At 39.0% G+C, this 21,445-nt stretch overlaps 1 protein-coding gene and 2 non-coding genes across 3 annotated transcripts in view; 1 reads left to right on the top strand and 2 right to left on the bottom strand.

The window, feature by feature from the left end:
- The window catches only part of FAXC (failed axon connections homolog, metaxin like GST domain containing), a 1,137,834-nt gene that overhangs the window by 101,760 nt on the left and 1,014,629 nt on the right, over positions 1 to 21,445 (top strand). The gene's annotated exons all lie outside the window — the stretch shown is intronic.
- Positions 14,664 to 14,801, bottom strand: LOC122802417. The gene has a single exon (XR_006364925.1). It is a non-coding gene; the product is annotated as a U11 spliceosomal RNA (small nuclear RNA).
- TRNAC-GCA lies at positions 15,613 to 15,684 on the bottom strand. Its single transcript has one exon. It is a non-coding gene; the product is annotated as a tRNA-Cys (tRNA).

Here is a 21,445-nt window from a genome sequence, read left to right as displayed (position 1 = left end):
CTATTAATTTCAGTGTCTTTTTTCCTTACTATCAAAACAGGGGAGAAAAAGATCTTCATACTCTAGATATCTACAGGTAGCCCAGATACTACCTAGACAAAACTCAAGCCTTCAGGTCAGCCGATCATCTGTTTGCCTCCTATTAAGGTAAGAGAGATAAGGGCACCCAGAGACAATGCAGGCAATTTCTTGATGGTTTTGTTATGGTATTTCTTTTAGCTATTCTCACCATAACAAGCCACATCCAGAGAGCATTAGGGCCAATTCCTATAGGGCTTTGGCCTTTTTGGTGGGCTTTTGGAAAGGAATAGAATCGAGAAGCATTTTTGAGACAACAACTTGGTCCTCTGTTCACATTTTTACAAAGTATTACCAAATGGATTATTTTTCCAGGTTCAGAGCAGGCTTCGCTAGGAACATTCACCAGGGGCTACCAGATTCTTAATTTCTTCCTCTTCCCCTTTTGTTTCTAAGCTATGGTAGTCTACCCGAATAGCTTAGGCTTCAGTAACAGTGACTTGATGTTGAACATAGCACAGATGTGTAAGGAAACTTATCATAACAGTAGATATTTTAATAGAACAGTGTTGCAGTAGCTGTCTCCTCCATCCATCCCCAATTCTGTAATAATTTTTACTGCCAGAATGTGATTGTAGGTTTACTATCAAAAGGTGGAACGGAGAATCTTCGTAGATGGAAACTCAAAATATGGCTGTTCGAATTTCCATCTTGCTGAACATCTCCGTGTTTGAAAGTTTTTATCAGCGAATGCACAGTGCATTTGCTAATATCAACTTGAAGTTCTATACAGAGATTGCGGTACAGTGTGTTGTGCGAAATTCCTCCCTTATTTCACTGTAATGTGATCTTGGAGTTGGAATATATAGTTAGCAGGAGGTGTGTGGGGGCTCAATCTCCCACGGGGGGGCATCGTGATGTTAGGTATAATAGTTTCCTTTACCTGAGCTACTATACGGACATCAAATAATCTGTTTGGCAACAATGCTGAATCTGCTGAATTCGTTCAGCTGATTCGACATTGTGCCATGTTACATTTTGACTTTCATTTTTTTCGGTGTATCGAAAAGAAAATATTTTCCTTTTGACATTTTAATAGTAAACTGTAATTGTATTTACCATTATGTATACAGTTATTCTTCTTTCACATTTCTTAACATTTTTCCCTCTCAGGGCTATTGCCTTCCTTCTTAGGGCAAGAAAACTCTGAAGTTTTTGTCTCTCATGTGCCTTTTATATGAAGCTCTGCCCAAACTCTTGATAGTTAGAGTGCATGGAAAGTGTCCCTAAACTTTGAAAAGCTGGCTGGCTGGTCATATCCTTAGCAGGATGTAACCCAAATAGCATAGGCAACTGCAACAGTGATCTATTAGAACATGTACTGGTAACTGGTATGGTATGTTTACTTACACAACTGTACTTTCTGGATTAAAAAAAATAAAATTATATGAGTGTGTGTGTGTGTGTGTGTGTGTGTGTGTGTGTGTGTGACAGAGAGAGAGAGACAGAAAGAGAAAGAGAACACGAGAGAGAAAGAAATAGGAACAGCTTGTGCCTCTCAACTAATTTGCTCAAGGATTAGGGGCAGAAAGAGTAAGAGGTTGTCCTTCTACAAGCTCTATCTGAATAAGAAGTATAAAACAATAATGTCTTGCTTTATTGACTGACTGCAATCTTCAGTGATTTTTCTAAGGGAAACAGCATGGATGTCAGGCAAAATCAGAGATGTTCAGCTAAATCAGGGACAGTTGAGAGGCACATGTCGAGGGTGAGGGGTTACAGTGCCTTGCACTGTATGCATTTTTCTGTCATTCATTTAATCAAAGAGATATCTGAGGTGTATTCAGTCCAGGACATGGCTGCAATTGTTGTACATATTGAGAGTGAGAGTGTGCATGTGTGTGTGTGATAGAGAGAGAGGGAGAAACAGAGAGGTAGGTGAATGAGAGAGAGAGAGAAGGAGACAGAGAGAGGGCATACCTCTCAACTAATTTTTTCACAGATTCAGGGCACAAATAGAAAGAGGCTTTCCTTCTACAAGCTCTATCTAAATAAGAAGTATAAAACAATAATGTCTTGCTTTATTGACTGATTGCAATCCTCAGTGATTTGCCAAGGGAAACAATAAGAATATCAGGCAAAATAAAAGATGGTCTGCAAAATGAGGGACAGTTGAGCGGCTGCAGCATGTTGCATTGTATGATTTTTTTTTTTTCATTCATTTGATCAAAGAGATATCGGAGCTGTATTCAGTCAAGAACATCACTACAATTGCTGGGCACATTTGTGAGTGTGTGTGCATGTATTCAAATCCAGGTGCCCTCTGATTATTTATATAATTTTAATGAAGATTGTGTTTTTGAGTATGTGTGTGTGTGTGTGTGTGTGTGTGTGTGTGTGTGTGTGTGTGTGTGTATCACATCTCTCAACTGTTCAAATTTTCACAGTCTGTCCAGCTGTCCAGATTTTTGCCTAATATTTTTGGTCTGTTCCTCATAAAATGTGTAATTTTCTGACAAATCAGTGAGTACTGTTAGGCATTCTAAACTGTCCATACGTGTGTGTGTGTGTGTGTGTGTGTGTGTGTGTGTGTGTGTGTGTGTGTGTGTGTGTGTGTGTGTGTGTGTGTGTGTGTGTGTGTGTGTGTGTGTGTGCGTGCGTGTGTGTGTGTGTGGTTGTGCTAGGCTACTCAGTTGTTTGAATAATGGCTCTAGATGATTGTTTTGAAGCGAATGTGACACCCCAACACCATGTTCAAAATTGGGGAAAAAAAGTTGTGGATGGATGAATTTGAGTTTCAGACTTCATCTGTTCACAGCTCCTTTTTCCCATTTTTGCACATGGGCTCAGGGTGTCACTTTAATAGTGACAATCATCTAGAGCCAAGGTTTACACTGCCTGATGGCCAGCCCTGTTACTGCATTTCTTCCACACCATACACATGGCTAATTTAGAGTATCCAGTCTACCTACTACATGTCTTTGGAATGTGGGAGGTAACTGCAGCACCCCAGAGGAAACCCACACAAGCACAAGAAGGACATGCAGATTCCGTTGGTTAAGGTGTTTGCCTTACAAACACAAGGTGCAGGGTTTAAGTCTCACACGGGATAATTGGCTAGGCTCGCAAGGGCAGTTAGCTTAGTACTAACCTATAAACAAGAGGGAACTGGCTCAGCAGAGAAAAAAATCCTTCTCTAGCTTAAACAAACCAATTAGAGATCTTGTCAAGTCCTCCAAAGATAATTACAAAGTAAAAATAGCCACTCTAGCTATGGATAATCGCAAGGCATTCTTTAACCACATCCGGAATCTAAAAGGGAATACCCAGCTATGTGCTGAGCTGGTTGTGGATGGCACCACCAAATTACTCAGCTTGAGGTAATAGCCAACCTAATAGCTGACAGATATGGAGCAAACTTCACCTCCCTGTCTCATCCAATCATCCCTCAAAGTATACCTGCCACCATTCCTCAGCCTATCATCTCAAGACAGCAGGTCATTTTGGTGATCTCTAAAGCCAAAAACAAGACATCAATGGGACCAGACAACATCCCAGGTTGCTTTTTAAATAACTTAAAACATGATCTAGCCGACCCACTTGGATCCATGTTTACCGACATCCTGAGAACTGGCTACGTTCCAGTGGATTGGAGGACAGCAACAGTAATCCCTCTGCACAAAGGAGAACCATCAACTGATCATGGGAATTATAGGTCCATAAGCTTGACTAGCCTCTTTTGGAAGGCCATGGAAAGAATCATTACGGACCAAATGGAAAGAAGATAAGTCAGCAAGCAAATGAGAACAGTACCGGTGGAACTGAATTCATCCTGAAGTCCTGGTGAGTACATTCACAAGATAGACACTGTTTTTCACAAAATCTCACCAAGACGACACTGATATAGCTAGACTGTATTTTATATAGCATATAACACGGACGGAAGTTGGTTAAAAAATAAAAAAAAGATAGCTGGGTGCACAACCCAGGATAACAAAATGCCCAATCCTGGTAGGTGCACTGGTGCCAAGACTGGAAAAAATGACAGTGTAAAATCTACAGGACATGAAAGCATTCCTACAATGGGGCTAGGACAGGCCCAGGGGAAGGATGGCCTCCCTGTTGTAGAAAGAAGTAGCAGGAATCACAAAATCTGATAGGCCAAAAAAAGAGCCATAAAGACGATAGAGTGGACTATTGAGGATAAGAAAGAAATTATGAATTGTTATTATTATGCAAGAAGCCCAGAATTTACAGACAGAAGATATACAAAAAGATTAGCAGAGAAATTAGAGGAAAGAAAAATAATTCCACAAGAAAAGCTGTCAGAAGCTTCAAATAAAAATTTGTGTTCATTAATACAACAGATTTATGAAAAAGATTATATAGACCAAGAAACCTTGGGCCGTTCGGAAAAAGAAGCGACTGAGGAAGTGTGAAAATATAAAGAAATCTAGAGATTTTCGAAAGGTATAAAAAAGAAATATGGACATGGGAAAGAAAGACAGATATGATATAGTGCAATATTTATGCAAAGGAGAAAGCCAAATTAATCAACACAAAAAAGGCAGCCCCAAAGATATTTGAAGAGAAATACAGGCAAAAGCATCCAAGTATGGAAAAATTCACAACAAAAAAATAAGATCACAAAGAGGGAACACAGAACAGAAGATTAGCAAAGCAGAACTTAAAAACCAGAAGTTGTAGTTATGGAATACCTGCATAGTGGCGGGTTTAGTGTAGACTGTCTAACACAGGTTATATCACAGCATGATGGAACAAGTCTTCATTTATTTATTTAAACGAAACAAGGAAAAAAGCATCAATATTCTGTGTGCGTATATCCCTCCAGGTAAAAACGCTCCAATAATTGAGATTCTACAAGGGTCAAAAGATAACTTCCCACAAGAGACTATTTTACTAGGTGACCTAAACACTGATTGGCTAGCCTGCACCTCTAAAACCCCCACTAACCACATCAACCTGTATGGATTCTCTTAATTCATTCAAGAACCCACTAGAGTAGATAAAAAATCCCAAAAGGAATCTATAAGGGATTGGACATTAGTAAATTACCCTGAACATAATTACCAAGTTGGTAGTCTACCTGACGGACTTAGCAACCATCTCCCTACTTTCCTCCTATGAAAACGTACAAACGTACCCAAACCTACAGTCTATATACAAGTCAGAAACAATCGCAATGTTAACCCTCTAGAACTCAACACTACGTTAAAAAGATGTAACTGGGAACCATTACGCACCCTTGACAGACCAAGCAATGGACTATTTTAGTAGTACTCTTACTAACATTCTTGATTTAGTAGCCTCCATAAGAAAAATTAGAGCTAAACTACACTATGCTCCATGGCTTAGTAAGTCCACTACAGCCTTATTAAGGTCCAGAGATAAGGCATGGGAAACCTGGAAGAAAGATAACACTAGTATATCCAAACAAAACTATCAACAACTTAGGAATCAGGTCAAAAAACAAACAAAGCTCGATAAACAGAACTACTTTCTAGGTATCCAAAACAAACACTCTAACAACCCCCAAAAGTTCTGACATGCAATTAACTTCCTACTAAAACCTGGTAAAACCACCACACCAGCTCCCACCTCCACAAAAACAGATAGCGATATAGCCTCCCAATTCAACCATCACTTTACTGAATGCATTAAATCACTATCCACTCAACTATCCAAAAATAGCTACTCATCCATGCCAACAGCTCCTAACAACACACCTCCCTTTACATTCTCACCTGTCCCATCCTCTACAATAAAAAAAAATACCTCTTAAAACTTAAACCCACTTTTCTTGCAGCAGATGGTATACCAGCAAATTTCCTAAAAATGGCTGCCAACTCCATATCCCACCCAGTCTCAATCCTTATCAACTGCTCCATACAGGAATCCTATATCCCTCAACTGTGGAAAATCTCCTACATTATTCCCCTTCATAAGGGTAGAAATTCCTATGATTTCTCAAACTACTGCCCCATTGCCATTCTGTCTCCTTTATCAAAGATACTTGAGAAATGCATACACTCTCAGGTCATGCATGTCCTAAATTCAAGCAATCTCCTCTCCTCTACACAACATGGCTTCTGCCCACTCCACAGCACAACCACCGCCCTTCTCTCTTTCACAAACCTGGTTAACCGACATAGAAATAACAACAGATTTGTATCTGCTATATTCCTGGATCTCTCTAAAGCATTTGACATGGTTTCTCACTCCATACTAATAGATACTCTAACCTCGCTATCCTTTGCTCCTGACACTATTGCATGGCTTAAAAACTATCTATCAGACAGACAAGCTGTCCAGTGGCAAGGCGTTTTATCACCTTTACTCCCAATCACCATTGGTGTTCCTCAAGTTTCCATACTGGGCCACTTCTCTTTTCTATCTTCACCAATAATCTGCATACCTCTACCCTGCAGGCCTCACTCATACAGTATGCAGACGATTCCATCCTAATCTGCTCAGCCCCATCTCTTACCACTCTACAGGACCTCGCCCAAGAAACTTTTGCCTCAGTGGAAAGGTGGATCACTAATATTCAACTTATCTTAAATCCCAGCAAAACTAAATTACTTCTATTTACCCCAAACAAATCAAAAACCTCTCCACTCTCCTTCTCTATCTCTTCCAACAATGGAACTGTCATTTCACCCTCTCTCCACACCGAGCTCCTTGGCGTTGAAATAGATAACAACCTCCACTTTGACATCCATATCTCTCAAACTATTAAAAAGGTGCACATAAAAATGGGTTCCCTATACAGACATAATAACTTTCTGTCAAATCAGGATCAGGTCACCCTAGCCCAAACCCAACTTCTTTCCACACTAATGTATGCAGCACCAATTCTGACTTATGTTAGAAAATCTGACCTTGACAAACTAGAGTCTTGTTATAACAAAATTGCCAAGTTTGCTAAAAATTCCCCCTTTAGAAACCATCATTGTATACCTCTTAGGCAACTTCAGTGGCTTGAACTCCCACAATTATTAACCTATTACCAAATAGTCATAGCATATAACAACCTAAAACATCCTGACAAAACTCCAGCTCTAAGGCAATTACTGACTAACTATACACCAAATTGTCCACTCCGCTTTGCCAACAAATCACTCCTCTCTATCTCTTCAGCCAACAACACAGCAGGTAAAGCTCTGTTTTCACACAGTATAGCTAAAAGTTGGAATAATTCCCCCCCCTCTGTGACTTCTGCATCAAATACCACACAATTCAAAAACTCCCTTAAGGCTCATCTTATAAGCTCTTGGCTCTGTCCATGTGTTACACAATCCTAAAATATGCTACCTCCATCCTTCTCTTTTCTTTACTATTTCAGGCCCTCAGTAAGCATGGTAGTAACAAATGGTATCCCTTGACATACAGTATTTTGTTGTGATCTCTGTCCTTATTTTTCACATCTAACAAAATATACATATGTAATTATTGCTGATGAGAACTTTTTTTTACTGTTCTTTTTCACAAAATACTGCTAGTATAACAATGTTTTTTACATTATGTATAATGTCATTATTTTTGTATTAATTAAGTGGAGCTTTTCTCCTCGGGCCTCTGCTGTAACTGGATCTTGTCCAGTCGGACCATCCCGGTTAACAAATGTAAAATAAAATAAAAATAAATAAAGATTTAATAGAGATAGACAGACATAATAAGATCAATGAAAGAAACAGACTACAGAAAGTCAGTAAAAAACCCAAAAGTTAGAAATTTGATAAAACAAACAGTAATTAGGACTGTCCATAGAGATTGATGCAATATAACAGAAGTAAATAGGATATATTACTGTGCAGCTAAATTAATAACAGATAAAGTCTTGCCACAAAAACACAGGGTGGTAAGGGAACGGAAGGCGAGAAATCGAATGCCATCATGGAAGTATCGAACAGAGAAAAATATAAAGCAGTTAAAACAAGAAGTGTCACTATTAGAAGAGTATAGATGAGGGAACAGATCAACAAAAATAATCAGAAAAAAGATAGACATGATAAAAGGAATATGCAGTATCAGAACAGATCAGGATCCATCATGCAGTATCGCAAATAATAAACTAAAAATATCAGCACAGACAGAAAAACTTAGAAGTTATGTAGATAAATATAAAGGAAAAATACAAAGTAAGCAAGTTATTGATGATCCCAAAAAGTTTGATTGGGAACTGGGAAACAAGGCAAAAGAAATTGAAACACCACAAAAAAAAAAAGAAGAAATGGATACATTTTGGAGAAATATCTATGAGGATCCTGTGGAACATAACAAAGATGCTAAATGGATAGAAGAAGTAAAAGAAAGACTAAGAAGTTCAAATATACAGGATATGAAATGGGATGAAGGAACAGCCAGAGAGAATAAAACAAAGTTAAGAAAAGTCTCTAATTGAAAAACCCCAGGCTTAGATACAGTACCTAACTTCTGGTTAAAAGTATTAACATCTTTGCATGAAGATTTAGCCACGAGTAAGAACTACTTATATGCTCACCCCCGTAGCCTGAACAGACACCAGCCTAATTAACAACAGAAAAAAACAATACTCCTACTTAAGAGTGAACCTGCAAGCTATTCTAAAAACTATAGACCAATAACTTCCCTTCAGATGACATAAAAACTATACACTGGAATTGATGCTGGCAAAGTCTATAGTCATTTAGAAGAAAACTCAGTCATGACAATAGAACAAAAGGATAATAAAGTCATGTGGAACAAAGAATCATCTGTTGTTAAATAACATCATAATGAAGAACTGTAAAAAGGGGAAGAATAAAAGTATGACATGGATAGACTACAAAAAAGCATTTGACAGTAACCCACATTCATAGATAAAAGAGTGTTTAAAAATGTATAAGATATACCCTACACTGATTGATTACATTACAGTAGCCATGAAACAGTGGCAAACCACTCTGCAGTTAAGCTATGATAAAGGACAGATTATTATTCCAGGGATAAAAATTCAAAGGGGGTTATTCCAGTGTGACTCTCTGTCACTGCTGCTCTTTTGTCTTGCCCTTAACCCGTTAACGCCTTAACAGATTAGGTCATGGCTACAATTTGGCTCCCAGAAAACAAAAAGTGTAAAGATTTCTCATCTTCTTTTTGCAGATGATTTAAAACTGTAGAGTTCATCAGATGAGGAACTGAAAGCAACAACTGCAAGTAGTCAACACTTTTTCAGATGATATAAGAATGCCATTTGGTCCTGATATATGTGCAAAAGCAACCTTTAAAGCAGGAAAACTGCAGCACCAAGAACACATCAGTGGGATACAAACATGATATAAAAAAACTTGAGCAAGAAGGAGTGTATAAATATTTGGGAAGTGATGAAGGACCAACATTAAAACATGAACAAATATGAATAAAACTTAGTAAGGGATATTTTAGAAGACTTAAATTAATACTGCAAACAGCGTTGATATCTAGGAACAAAGTCCAAGCTATAAACCAATTTGCTGTTCCTGTCCTAACTTACAATTTTGGAGTGACTGGCCCCAAAAGGTGTTGGATAGGTTGGACAGGAAAACAAGAAGGATGCTTCATGCTTATAAAAAAATTTATAAAAATCAATCCATAGCAGGACTATATATTCCCCGTTCTGAAGGAGATTTGGGCATCCTCGAAACTTAATTATATGTACAGTTCTGCAATTTTGGGACTGCATACCTATCTGCTGATCTCACAAGACCCAAATGCAGTGAAAGTTTTGAAACATAAAGAGAATAAGTCTATGACTTCCTTGCTTAGTTTAGCAGAAGCATAACGGTGTCAAGCAGGAATGGAAATCAAACCAGAAGTAGATAAAAATCTGGCAGCAACTGAATGTGCCAAAGAAACGAAAGAATATAAGGTGAAGGATCAGATAAGAAGGCAAGAAATGTAGAAAATGTGCAAATATAATTGCAAATACAGAAAACTCTTAGAACAGCCTCATGTTGATCAGGATTGAATGCAGGAATGTGTAAGGAGAGGTGAATTTAAACCAAAATTTAGACGAGAAAGAAAAAGGAGCGTATCACCATAGACATAAAAGTGGAACTTTAATAAAACAAAAACAAAAACCAGGATAAGTGCTTTCAAACATGTGCCTTCCTCAGATCCTGAAAACAATTCCTACAAACAGCTATTTAAGAACCAACTAACTAATCTAGCCAGAAGGCAATTAAGCAATTAAAAATGAAGCAATAAAACCTAGCAGCACTTACTCCCTATTTGCATGATGCACTTATAACACACATAACAAAATACGTGTTTTCAGATGACTTAGAATCAAACTTAAAAATGAAAAAGCAACTACAATTCATTAAAAATAAACAGCATAAGATATAAAAACCTATGTTAACTAAAACACTGCTATCATAGCCATTATACAGCTTATAGATCTATTAGAAACTCAAAGCTTACAGTGTTAGCAAAGCAGGCTCAAAGCCATGATATTAAAGAAGCAACTGTCAGAGCCTGATATATAACAAACAATTAAATAATCACATTGCATAGAGGTCTGGTAAACACTCAAGATTCACAATATAGACCAAATAAGTGCAAAACTCACCCATTGGTGGCAGGATATACTATAGCTCTAGACTTAAAGGGAAAAACATCATGCTCACATCTCTAGGGGAATGAAAGCATGCATAAATGCAATATTAAAACCCTTGTTCTATAAGAAATATATAAAAGTAGAAAGTACAGAACGGACAAATGTAACAAAAATGGATAATATTAAAAAGTTTTCTCAATGGCGAAAGGTCAATATTCGTTCCTTCAGGAACGGTTTAAGTGGAACAATACCATTGAGCCCTGGGAAACAGCTCTTAAGTCCATTATCCATTTAGATTTTTCCATTTCTGTCTGATTTGTTAAGTCCCCTTCTCTTATAGATGGGCGGATCATTGCAAGAACCATAAATCTGAATGTATGAGTGGCATTGTCTCGAATATGAGCATTTGTGACAACCTTAATGCGTATATCAGAGTGGTGCTTAAAGATTCTTTCTTTTAGCATCCTATTCATTTTTCCCACATAGAAACATGGGCAAAGGGTGCAGGTAGCAACATAAACCACGTTTTTGCTACTGCAGTTGGCATTTCCAGAAAACTGATATTTCCTTCCTGTAACTGGATCTGTAAAAACATTACTGGCATTAACAACAGTACAGGCTTTACAGCTGCCACATTTCCGTGTACCAGAATGTGTATATTCATTCCTCTTGGCTTTGCAGCTTATCTGTGGTCCATTTTTACTATTGCAAAGCAACCTCTTTAGATTTTTCTTGTTCTTAAAACTAAACTGGGGAGTAGTCCCTACTATTTCTCTCAATTTATTATCTGATGTTAACACAGGCCAGTATTTTTTAATTATTTCACAAATTGTAGAGTTGTCACTACTGTAAGTAAGGCCGACCCTCATGGTCCCTTGCCTTGCTTTAAGATGTATACTATCATCTTTCACCTAAGCCTTTTTCCATCCCAGAACTAACAACGTCCCTCTAGGCTGTACAATGTAACCTTGTAGACTACCTATATAAGCCCTGTGCCTGTTATTTTACAGTATGCAAAGCCAATTGGTATTTTTATTCTCTATTTAACTGTATGTAAAACCAATTGTTATTTTTATTGTCTTCTATGTTAAATAATATTTTACATCTTACCTATATTAATTGTACCTTCTCTTCTTCTTGGAGCTTTTCTCCCCGGGCCTCTACTGAAAAAGGACATGTATCCAGCTAGACTAGCCTGGTAAACAAATGTAAAATAAAATAAAATAAATAAATAAATCTTTCATCACTCCACTGGTCAATCCATTGATGTTCTGCTGAGAACAGTAGGGTTTACCCTTATTCATTCTCAAATCTCTCGCATGATCTATTGTTATTCCTTCTCTAGCTGGCCTATAACCACGATCCTTAAAACCTTGTAACAGTTTATTACTTTCATTGAGAAAAGTGTCGTCTTGAGTGCAAAGCATAGAGACCGAGTGACTTGATTATCAATCACATTTCGGAAAATATGTCTTGGGTGCATACTGGAAAAATGCACCATATGATTCCTCCACATGTTTCCGATACAGCATAGTATTTATCCCTTCAGTGGGATCCAATAAGATCTTGACATCCAGAAATTCAATCTCTGTTCTGGACATCTTAACATGGAAACTTAGAAACGAGGTAGTCTCTGTTAAAAAATCCACAAAATTTAGGACATCTTCCTCACTTCCAGCCCATAGAATCATAATGTCATTCACAAATCTATTGTAGAGGACCACATTCTCTTTCCATTGATAGTTAGCATTCAGTGTCCATAGCTCCTCCCAATGGGCTAACATGAGATTGGCATAGCTATTCATGCAGAGGGTACCCATAGCTACCCCCCACCTCTGCCAATAGTAACTATCTCCATAAACAAATAAATTGTTCTCTAGCACCAGTTCCAATAGACTGCAGACAACATAAGAGTCTAGTTGCCTTTCTCTATACAAATCTCTTATGGCTTCCACACCATACGAGTTAGGAATCAATGTAAACAAACCATGAACATCCATGGTGACTAATAATAAATTGGAGAAGTCATTCATGTTGGTGGTGGTTTCAAACAAATACTGTAAAAACTGTGCCGTATCTTTTACTATGTTCTTATAATCACTCAATAGCTTTTTCAGCTCATTTTCCAAGAAGACCGAGAGAGGTTCTGTTGACCATCCTCGACCTGCCACTATGGGACGCATGGGTGATTTGGAGCTATTTTTATGGATTTTAGGCAGTCCATTGATAATGGGTATAACAGGGTGTTCTACTATGAAAAATTTGTATAGTTCCTTCCAACAGTTCAAAAAATAGATGCAAGAAAACCAGATATATTAGTCCACAAAAAGAAGACACAAGTAGCACTGATCATTGAAACTGTGACACCCAGTGACTACAGTGTCTTACATACAGAGAGACACAAAGTCATAAAATACCAGGATTGGCAGGCAGAAATGAGGGCAATGTGGAAGAAGGATACTTAGTTCCAATAGTAGTAGGAGCAGCAGGTCTTATAAAAAATTTACAATTGTACTTAAATATGTTACTGATACATGTAACTCCGTACAAATTACAGGAGTCATTACTGGGTATATTGTGGGCGCTGTGAAGAGCACTTTTGGCTAACATCAAAGATTGAAACAATACTAATTTCATGAACTTTAATCATATTTTGACTTAGGAATGGGGCCCATTCCCATCATGGTATTAGAAACCCAAAAGACTTGGAGGAATTAAAAAAGAGAGAGACCTTATTAACAAGGACATATATAATGTCCAAACTCTGGACCCGACCTAGATCTTATCTCTTGGCGCCCTACAATGTTGTTCTAAAAAACAGATTTGGTATTGTGTTTATTGAGTTACGGTGTTGTTGCTTTCCTACATAACATGCCTGTTAAACATGGTTGACTTCTTTGAGAAAGTCACTAAGGCCCTGGATGGAGGGAATGACAGTGTATACCACCTATCTTAACCTAGCCAAGGCATTTGACACAATCCCCCACTCAGATATTATAGAGACACTCTCCCAATCGGGAATTAACCCCTACATTACCAGATGGGTAGCCAACTGGCTCACCGACAGGACACATACTGTTAAAGTGGGTGACTTCACCTCTAGCAAAAGACCAGTCACCAGTGGCGTACCACAGGCAAACTTGGACGGCCTGTGGCTGACCAAGTTCTCTGACGACTGCAAATTGGGAGCAATCAGTGAGTCCCCCAATGATGTTAATATACTGCAGACAGGGTTAACGCAGACAAATGACTGGTGCCAAACCAACGGATTAAAGCTAAATGCAAAAAAATCATTATTATTCCCTTTGGGAAAGCTGACATCCCTGCTAATTACATTACAGACAGGACCCCGTAAGTGTTGACTCAGTGGTATGTGATCTGAGTACTCAGGTTGATAGTAATCTGAACTTTGACAATCATGTGAGGAAATCCTTCTATTTGGCACATCTTATAAGTAAACACATCACATCTAGAGCTAAGGATATTATAATTCCATTATTGTCAGCCCTCACCAGACCAATAATTGACTACAGTGTTCCCTTTGGCATGTACCTCATCAGGCACCTGCAACAATAGGAGAGACCACAAAGATTTCTCACCAAGAAATTATAAGGTACACAAAACAAATCTTACAGGGAAAGACTGAAAGCCCTGGCACTGTATTGTCTCCTACAGGTTGGTAAGGGGTGACCCGTGCCTGGCTTGCAGAACAGTCTCTGCCATGGCCCCAATGGAAATGCTACACATTTGTAAATCAAACTGCACGAGGGTCATTCTCTCCAGGGACAGGTCATGCTGGAGACAGCTTCCAATTCATGCGGAACAATGAGGAGCCCCTGCCTGACCCTGTTCAGACAGAAATAACCTAGATCTATTGAGAGGTGACGACAAATTCAATCCTGGGGTGGTACCTATGGACATATAGTTAAAAAGACAAAATAATTTAACTGCATTATGCACACACGATCATTCTGCCAAGATAGACAACATAGTCGGTTAGGTAGGAAAATAACAACACCGTAATTCAATAAACACAATACCAAATCTGTTTTTCAGAACAACATTATAGGGCGCCAAGAGATAAGATCATCAGCAGCCCCGAATTGCAAAAATTATGCTTCCGAAATCTCTTGATGTCGATTCCGCAAGAAGAGAATAACATTAGTATTCCCTCCCTGTGTCACTCACGACAGAAGCCCTTTTTACCATTCAATTACCCTAAAGAGGTTCACAAGACAAAGGACACTGACTAAAATTGTGCGAGCTAATACGTAGTTTTGGAAAACCTAGATATATTTTATGGCTTTTACGTATTAGCGTAAACAAAATCGTTTGGATTGTTTACAGCTGCAGTGTTACTTCAAAAAACTAAAAAAGTGCAAACACATTCAATTCAAAAAGATAGGAATGCTGGGTAAAGCGGCGATTAGAGCAGCCTTCAGGGAGGGGGAAATTTGCATTTCTTTTACGCTCTATTTTGGGTTTCTTCCAAATTCATTTTCCCTTTGGGTAGTGAGGTATTAAGCAGTTTAAGTTTACAGTTTTTGAACAGAATTTTTAAATGTGTGTGTCGGAATACATAGGTTCATAAGCGATTACTAGGCTAATGGTACAAGAGCCCTTAGAAACCTAGCCATAAATAGCCATGATATGTCAGTATTATATCTTAATTCCCCAGAATATATTAGGCAAGTGTACGTGTTTCTTTCAGCTTTATTCCAGTACATCAAGAAATTGTGTCTGTGCGTGCTGTATGCAAACAAGTAAGCTGGACAGAAGTGTAGAGACCCTTCTTAGCCGTTTAAAATGCGCTGTAATGTGGTGTCGTACCAAGTCGTATAAATAAAAGATACACTAGCATATATTTGGAGCTCTAAAGCCCGACTATTTTCATTAGACCCAACTCTAATTTGTATTAACATCAAAAACGTACGAATGGAATATACGCTAGACTAATCTTTAGCTTTGAATAAGGATGTTTAATAGCCTATTTTATCGTTTATTTGTTCAAAATTAGGGGGCACCCGGATTTGAACCGGGGACCTCTTGATCTGCAGTCAAATGCTCTACCACTGAGCTATACCCCCTCGCTTTTTGCCTCTTTTGTAAGACAGCTTTTATCTTATACTCTGACTTTTGCCTTTTTTTGTTTTAGAAATGTACTATTATATTAAAGAATGCGAGTAGGCTAAGTAGTGAATTACTAATACCAGATGACAGCCAAAGATGATTAGGTGAAATAAAGACGGGTAATTACTGAAGTACTTAAGAGATGCACCTCCTGTCTGATGAAGGTTTATTGCAAGCATTCTCAAAGCACTTGGCTTTTGGTTCAAATGATACATTTCATACTTTATCATCAACGCAGTTCCAAATATAACTATATATTTTTCAATGATCCGAATAATGCAAATAAAGATCAGTATTAGAGTACTGTCACACTTTATTACTGCAGATGTCAGTTTTTCTGGAGCAGTCATTCCCTGTAACTTGTTAAAAATACAGAGAGGGATGGGTATATATGTAGGTGACATTTGTTAAGAAGTGAGAAAGCAAAAGAAATAAACACACAAATAAAAAAGAATCAAACTGCCAAAAAACTTGTTGCTTTAGTGACTTGGTGCCTACTTGCAATCGCTGAATTGTAGTTCTAACAACCATACACAGATCGCTAGAATTCAATTGTAGGATGCGATTAGCCCACAAGGGGGCACTTTCTCACACTTCACCACAGGCAGTGCAGAACTGACAGACTGTTTATAAACACGTGGCTACAGCTGGCCGTTGTGAAGCTTTAGCATGCTCCTACCCTTATCCCAACTCTTCCTCGCTGCCTTTTGTACATCTTCTTGTAATTTAAATTGCACTCAGCCACCTCTTGCCACTGTAAACTCTAGTCCAGGCATCCTGAACTCTTTCCCGACTTACCTTCCTTTTCTGTTAATGCTCATGATTTTTTCCTCCTTTCCATACCTGTCTGGGCTCTGTGTATCTAGATAAGACCTTCCCTCTCCATCCTTTTTCCAGGTTACACATGTTGAGCCTGCCCAGCAATCTGCTCTATTTATAACCATAATCATCTCAGGTTCAGAATCTGTATAAGAATAGTCACCAAGACATTGTTATGCTTCTTTGGTACGGCTTCAAGAATCCTTTCAGGTTATTAAACATGATTCCTTTTACTTGGATCCCATATAGAAATGCATTCTCAAGCATTAGTCTTACAACATTGGACAGAGGAAGGATTATGTGTGCTATATTATGGAGAGAAAGGCAAGTTTTTATAATGTGATACAAATCCATTGGATTGGAAACGACAACATGTAGAAGTCATGAGTTCACAGGTGTGTACTAGGCTAATGGCCCTGGAGCCTTTACAAGCCTAGCCCATAGAAGTGCCCTAGCATCATGCCGCCTGATGTTAGTTCCCAGTGCCTCTATCACGTAGAGTCAATGGAGTGATCCCCAGGGTGAACTTTCTATTACCCACCTACTCATCAAGATTTCTGTTGAAGAGGGACAGCGAGGAGCTCTGCTTGACATGTATGGGAAGTCTATTCCAGAGCATGAACAGTCTCTGGGTGAGGAACCTGTCCCCCCAGCATGTTCTGTTGATTGTGGTAATGAGGTTGAGGTCTCTGGAGGGTGTGGTGTGGAAGGATTGGGATTTCTTTAGATGTAGCATTTCTAACAGACGGGTCAGACATAGCTTTGTAAGTCAAGCAGAGATAGCCTCTAAGTAGGCAATATGAGACAGAGAATAGCTGGAGACTTTTGAGTCTGTCCATGTAGGACATGTATTTAATGCCTAGGATCCTCTTTGTGAGATACTTCTGTGGCCTCTCCAGCTGTTGCAGGTGTCTAGTGAGGTACATGCCAAATGGGGCATTATACTCGATGACTGATGTAATGAGGGAAGAGTAGAGAGAGACGATGACCTCTTCCTTCCTGGATGCAAAACCCATGGTAATGAGATGTGCCACATAGAAGGACTTTCTGATCACAGTGGCAATGTGGTGGTTGAAGTAGAGGTTGCTGTTAACCTGCATCCCCAGATCTCTTATTATGCCTTCAGTGTTCAGTGGGCTCTCATTGATGTGGTATTTAGTGGGAACTGAATTTTTACAAAAGGGGATGATGATACATTTTTTGACGTTAAGCTTAAGGCCATGATTTCAACACCAGTCATTGGTCTCAGTGAAGCCTTTCTGTAGAATGTCTGCATCACTTGGGGAGTTAATAATGGCTCTCAGCTTGCAGTCATCTGTGAACTTGGTCAGCCAGAGTCTCTTTGTGTTGGTTTGGACTTCTGAGAAGTAGATACCGAATAGGAGAGGACCCAGGACCGATCCCTGTGGGACTCCATTCGTGACTCATCGGCAGTCTGACTTGGAGTCTGCTACTTTCATACTGTGTGTTCTATCTGTGAGCCAATTTACAACCCACCTAGTGATATAGGGGTTGATGCCTAGTTTGGTAAGTTTATCAATAATTCCCAAGTGAGGAATGGTGTCAAAGGCCTTGGCCAGATCGAGGTAGGCTGTATGCACTGCATTACCTTCATCCACAGCCCTGGTGACTGATTCAAAGAAGTCAACTAGGTTAAGCAGGCATGATCTCCATTTCACAAAGCCAAACTGTGTGCAGTCTAGAGTTTGGAAATTTCCTATATCTTTGTTAATCAGGTCCATGATGATGCACTCCATAGCTTTACATATCAGACTTGTCAGGCTAATGGGGCAATAATTCCCAGGGTCTGTAGTTGCTCCCCTTTATGGAGAGGGATGATTGTAGCAGTGCATCATTTGGTAGGGACAAAGTCTGATGTGAGGCTGTGACTGAACAGGGCACACAGATGTGGTGCCAGTTCGCTTTGTAGTTCATGTGGAACACAGCCAGGGATATTATCGGATCCCATGGAAGCTGTATTCTTGGCCTTGGACAATGCAGCTTTAACCTGTAATGCAGTAATGCTGGGTGCCTGGCATTCTTCCGGTATTGTGCTTGGTCCTTTGGGGGGACTTAAAGTTGGCATTTAATCTGTCGGCCAGTATATTGGCAATATCTGTTGGCTCAGTATAGGCGGTACCATTGTGCAGTAACTCAGAGCAGATCTGGGTATTGCCGTGGAGGTTCTTGATATAATTATAGAAGGTTTTGTGATTGTTTTTAGGGTCTGCCGCAATTCTTTGGAGGATTTGATGATGGATCTCAACTTTTTGTTGAGGCTAATAAGGGAGGTTTTTTTCAGTTTTGGGACTTCACCTTTTTCTGCAACAGTTTCTTCCTTCTGTTGTGGAGTTTATTAATGGCAGGGGACCACCAGATTGGCTTCCTTCTTTTGGAGGAGAGCATCTTGGTTCTGTTGGGTATGGCTAGTTCCATGCATTTATGTACATGTTCGTACAGTGCATTGGTGTATGATGTGGCAGTCATGCAACTATTCTCCATTGACATGGGTGTCATGAAGTTAGCCACCTCTGTTTTTAGGAGTCCAAAGTCAGCTTTGGAGATGTTTTTCAAGGTGGTTACCTTTAAGGGGGTGTGTGGGTGAGATGCGGATTTCCAAGGTGATTAGTTTATGGTCGGATCTGACCAGGGAGGGATTGACTATTGGTAAGCAGAGTGAACAGGAATTTAACACCTTTAAGTAGGCTGTAAAATAAATATTACAACCAGATTGTTTACACTAAATGCCTACACCATCAGGTGAGTGTTCTCAACACTTCAATAGTATAAGGGTAACACCTAAATATACACATAGAATTTTTACACTTTGACTTGCTTTTTCTGCTAATATCATGATATAGTTCTGTAATTTTAGTGCAGGAATATTTGATTTTCAAGTCTAAATTTCAGAATTGTAGAATTGTTTTATTATTCACATGAATGGTACTGGTATATGACTGAAAAAATGAGATGTCAGTCAAAAATCTTCAATGTTTTCCTTCACTGCTATGGCCTGCTTAGATTGCAAGAGCTTTCTATGACAACAGATCACCTTTTTGCTCATTCCAAAGAAGGGGATTCACTACTCTCAAGATAGTTCTTCAAGCAATCAGGGGTCCACCTTTCACTCACAGAAAGTCTAAATGGAGTGGTAAAAAACAGCTCTGAATTTTTCAAAGAATAGTACAAAAATGGGAAAAAGGAATTGTAGATGGATTCCTTCATGACAAGTACTGGAACAGGTATGATTATCTCAACTGCATCTTCCCCAGAAGTGTCAGATGTCTCTGGCACACATAGGCATCCTTTCAGTGCTTAATGACACTGCTGTCTCTTTTCTGATTCACAAAATGGCATTGTTTCTGTCAATCTATTTTTTATTTGACATACATACCTCTTCAAAGACAGTTATAATAACCACTATGCAAGACAGCTCTCAAACAATACTCGCTTACTCCTGGAATTCATTTAGAACCAGAACTGTATTTAGACGGGGGGGGGTGTATGAGTGGGGGGGGGCTGGCAGTGTTCATACAGCAGTACTCATGGAGAAGAGAAAAGGATTCACACATTTTTACCACTAGCTGAACAACAACTAGCAATGTCCATGTGTGCAACCTATGTAAATTAGGCCTCTGTGAATCACAGACGATCTCACCACTAAAGAAATTATATGGACACTGGCTGCGTAACTGAACTGTCTCTAGCTGTGCACCTCAGCATAACACTGCTATAGTCTATTTAACAGGGTGGCTATCTGCAATTGCTCAAACTACACATTGTGCTAATCGTAGACATACACAGGAGGGCTTTAATGGGAATCAGCATCATTTTAATTATTCATACCTCTAAAAACTCATTCCAAATTATCAGCCATAACAACTCTACCATAGAGGTTGTTCCTTTCGCTAAACTACTTGGGGTAACTATAGATGAACACCTAAAATTTGATACCCATATTCAGCAAAACATAAATAAAACTCATGTAAAACTTGGCATGCTATACAGAAACATTCACTTTCTCTATCCCTCTACAAGACAAACTCTTGCCAGTACCTATCTACTTCCCTCACTAATGTACGGCGCTCCTCTACTAACAAACCTATCTTCCTCTCTCTCCTCCAAACTGGAAGTCTGTTACAATAAAATTTCAAAATTCGCCACCAAAGCCAAATATTCCTCCCGTCACTGTACTGCCCTCCACTTGTTAAACTGGCTAGAACTCTCTAACTATCTAGACTACCTCCAACTTACTAGAGCCCACAGACTAATCTTTCAACCTAATAAATGCCCTGCTCTAACCAACATTCTACAATCGTACACCCCACACAGAACCTTAAGATCCGCTCACCAAAACCTAATCGCTGTCCACAAACCTAACTGTCCCGCTGGCCAGCTTCTCCTATCCTTTTCCTTAACCAAAAAATGGAATTCCCTCCCTCGTTTACTAAGGACTTGTGAAAACTTAAATCTCAGCTCCATTCCTACCTCTCCTCCAACTGGAAACGCAACTGCATTCTCCTAACCTAGCCTACTAACCTCCCTCCTCTATCCTGAACTACTAAACACCTGGCTAATACTGAATGCAGGCTAATCTAATGATATTTTCATAAATGTATACATTGTAGATAGCTTATTCCCCCTTTCCTCTCTCTTCCAGTGATCTCTTTACTGCCTTCTTAAATATTTAAATGCTACGTATCCATATAACAATTTCTGTTATCTAACATGAAATGTAATTGTAACTGTAACTGTTTTACTTTATTCTGATTGTAATTGCAACTTAATCTATGTAATGCGGAGCTTTTCTCCCCGGGCCTCCACTGAAAACGGGCTCTTAGAGCCCAGTGAACCTCTCCGGTCATCAAACTGGAAATAAATAAATTTCATTATAGTAGG

The sequence above is a fragment of the Protopterus annectens genome, chromosome 1.part0, assembly GCF_019279795.1.
Source record: "Protopterus annectens isolate FY-2018-M chromosome 1.part0, PAN1.0, whole genome shotgun sequence".
In the NCBI taxonomy this organism is placed as follows: domain Eukaryota; kingdom Metazoa; phylum Chordata; order Ceratodontiformes; family Protopteridae; genus Protopterus; species Protopterus annectens.
Note: the sequence above shows the minus strand (reverse complement) of the source record. Positions and strands in the feature narration are given on the sequence as shown.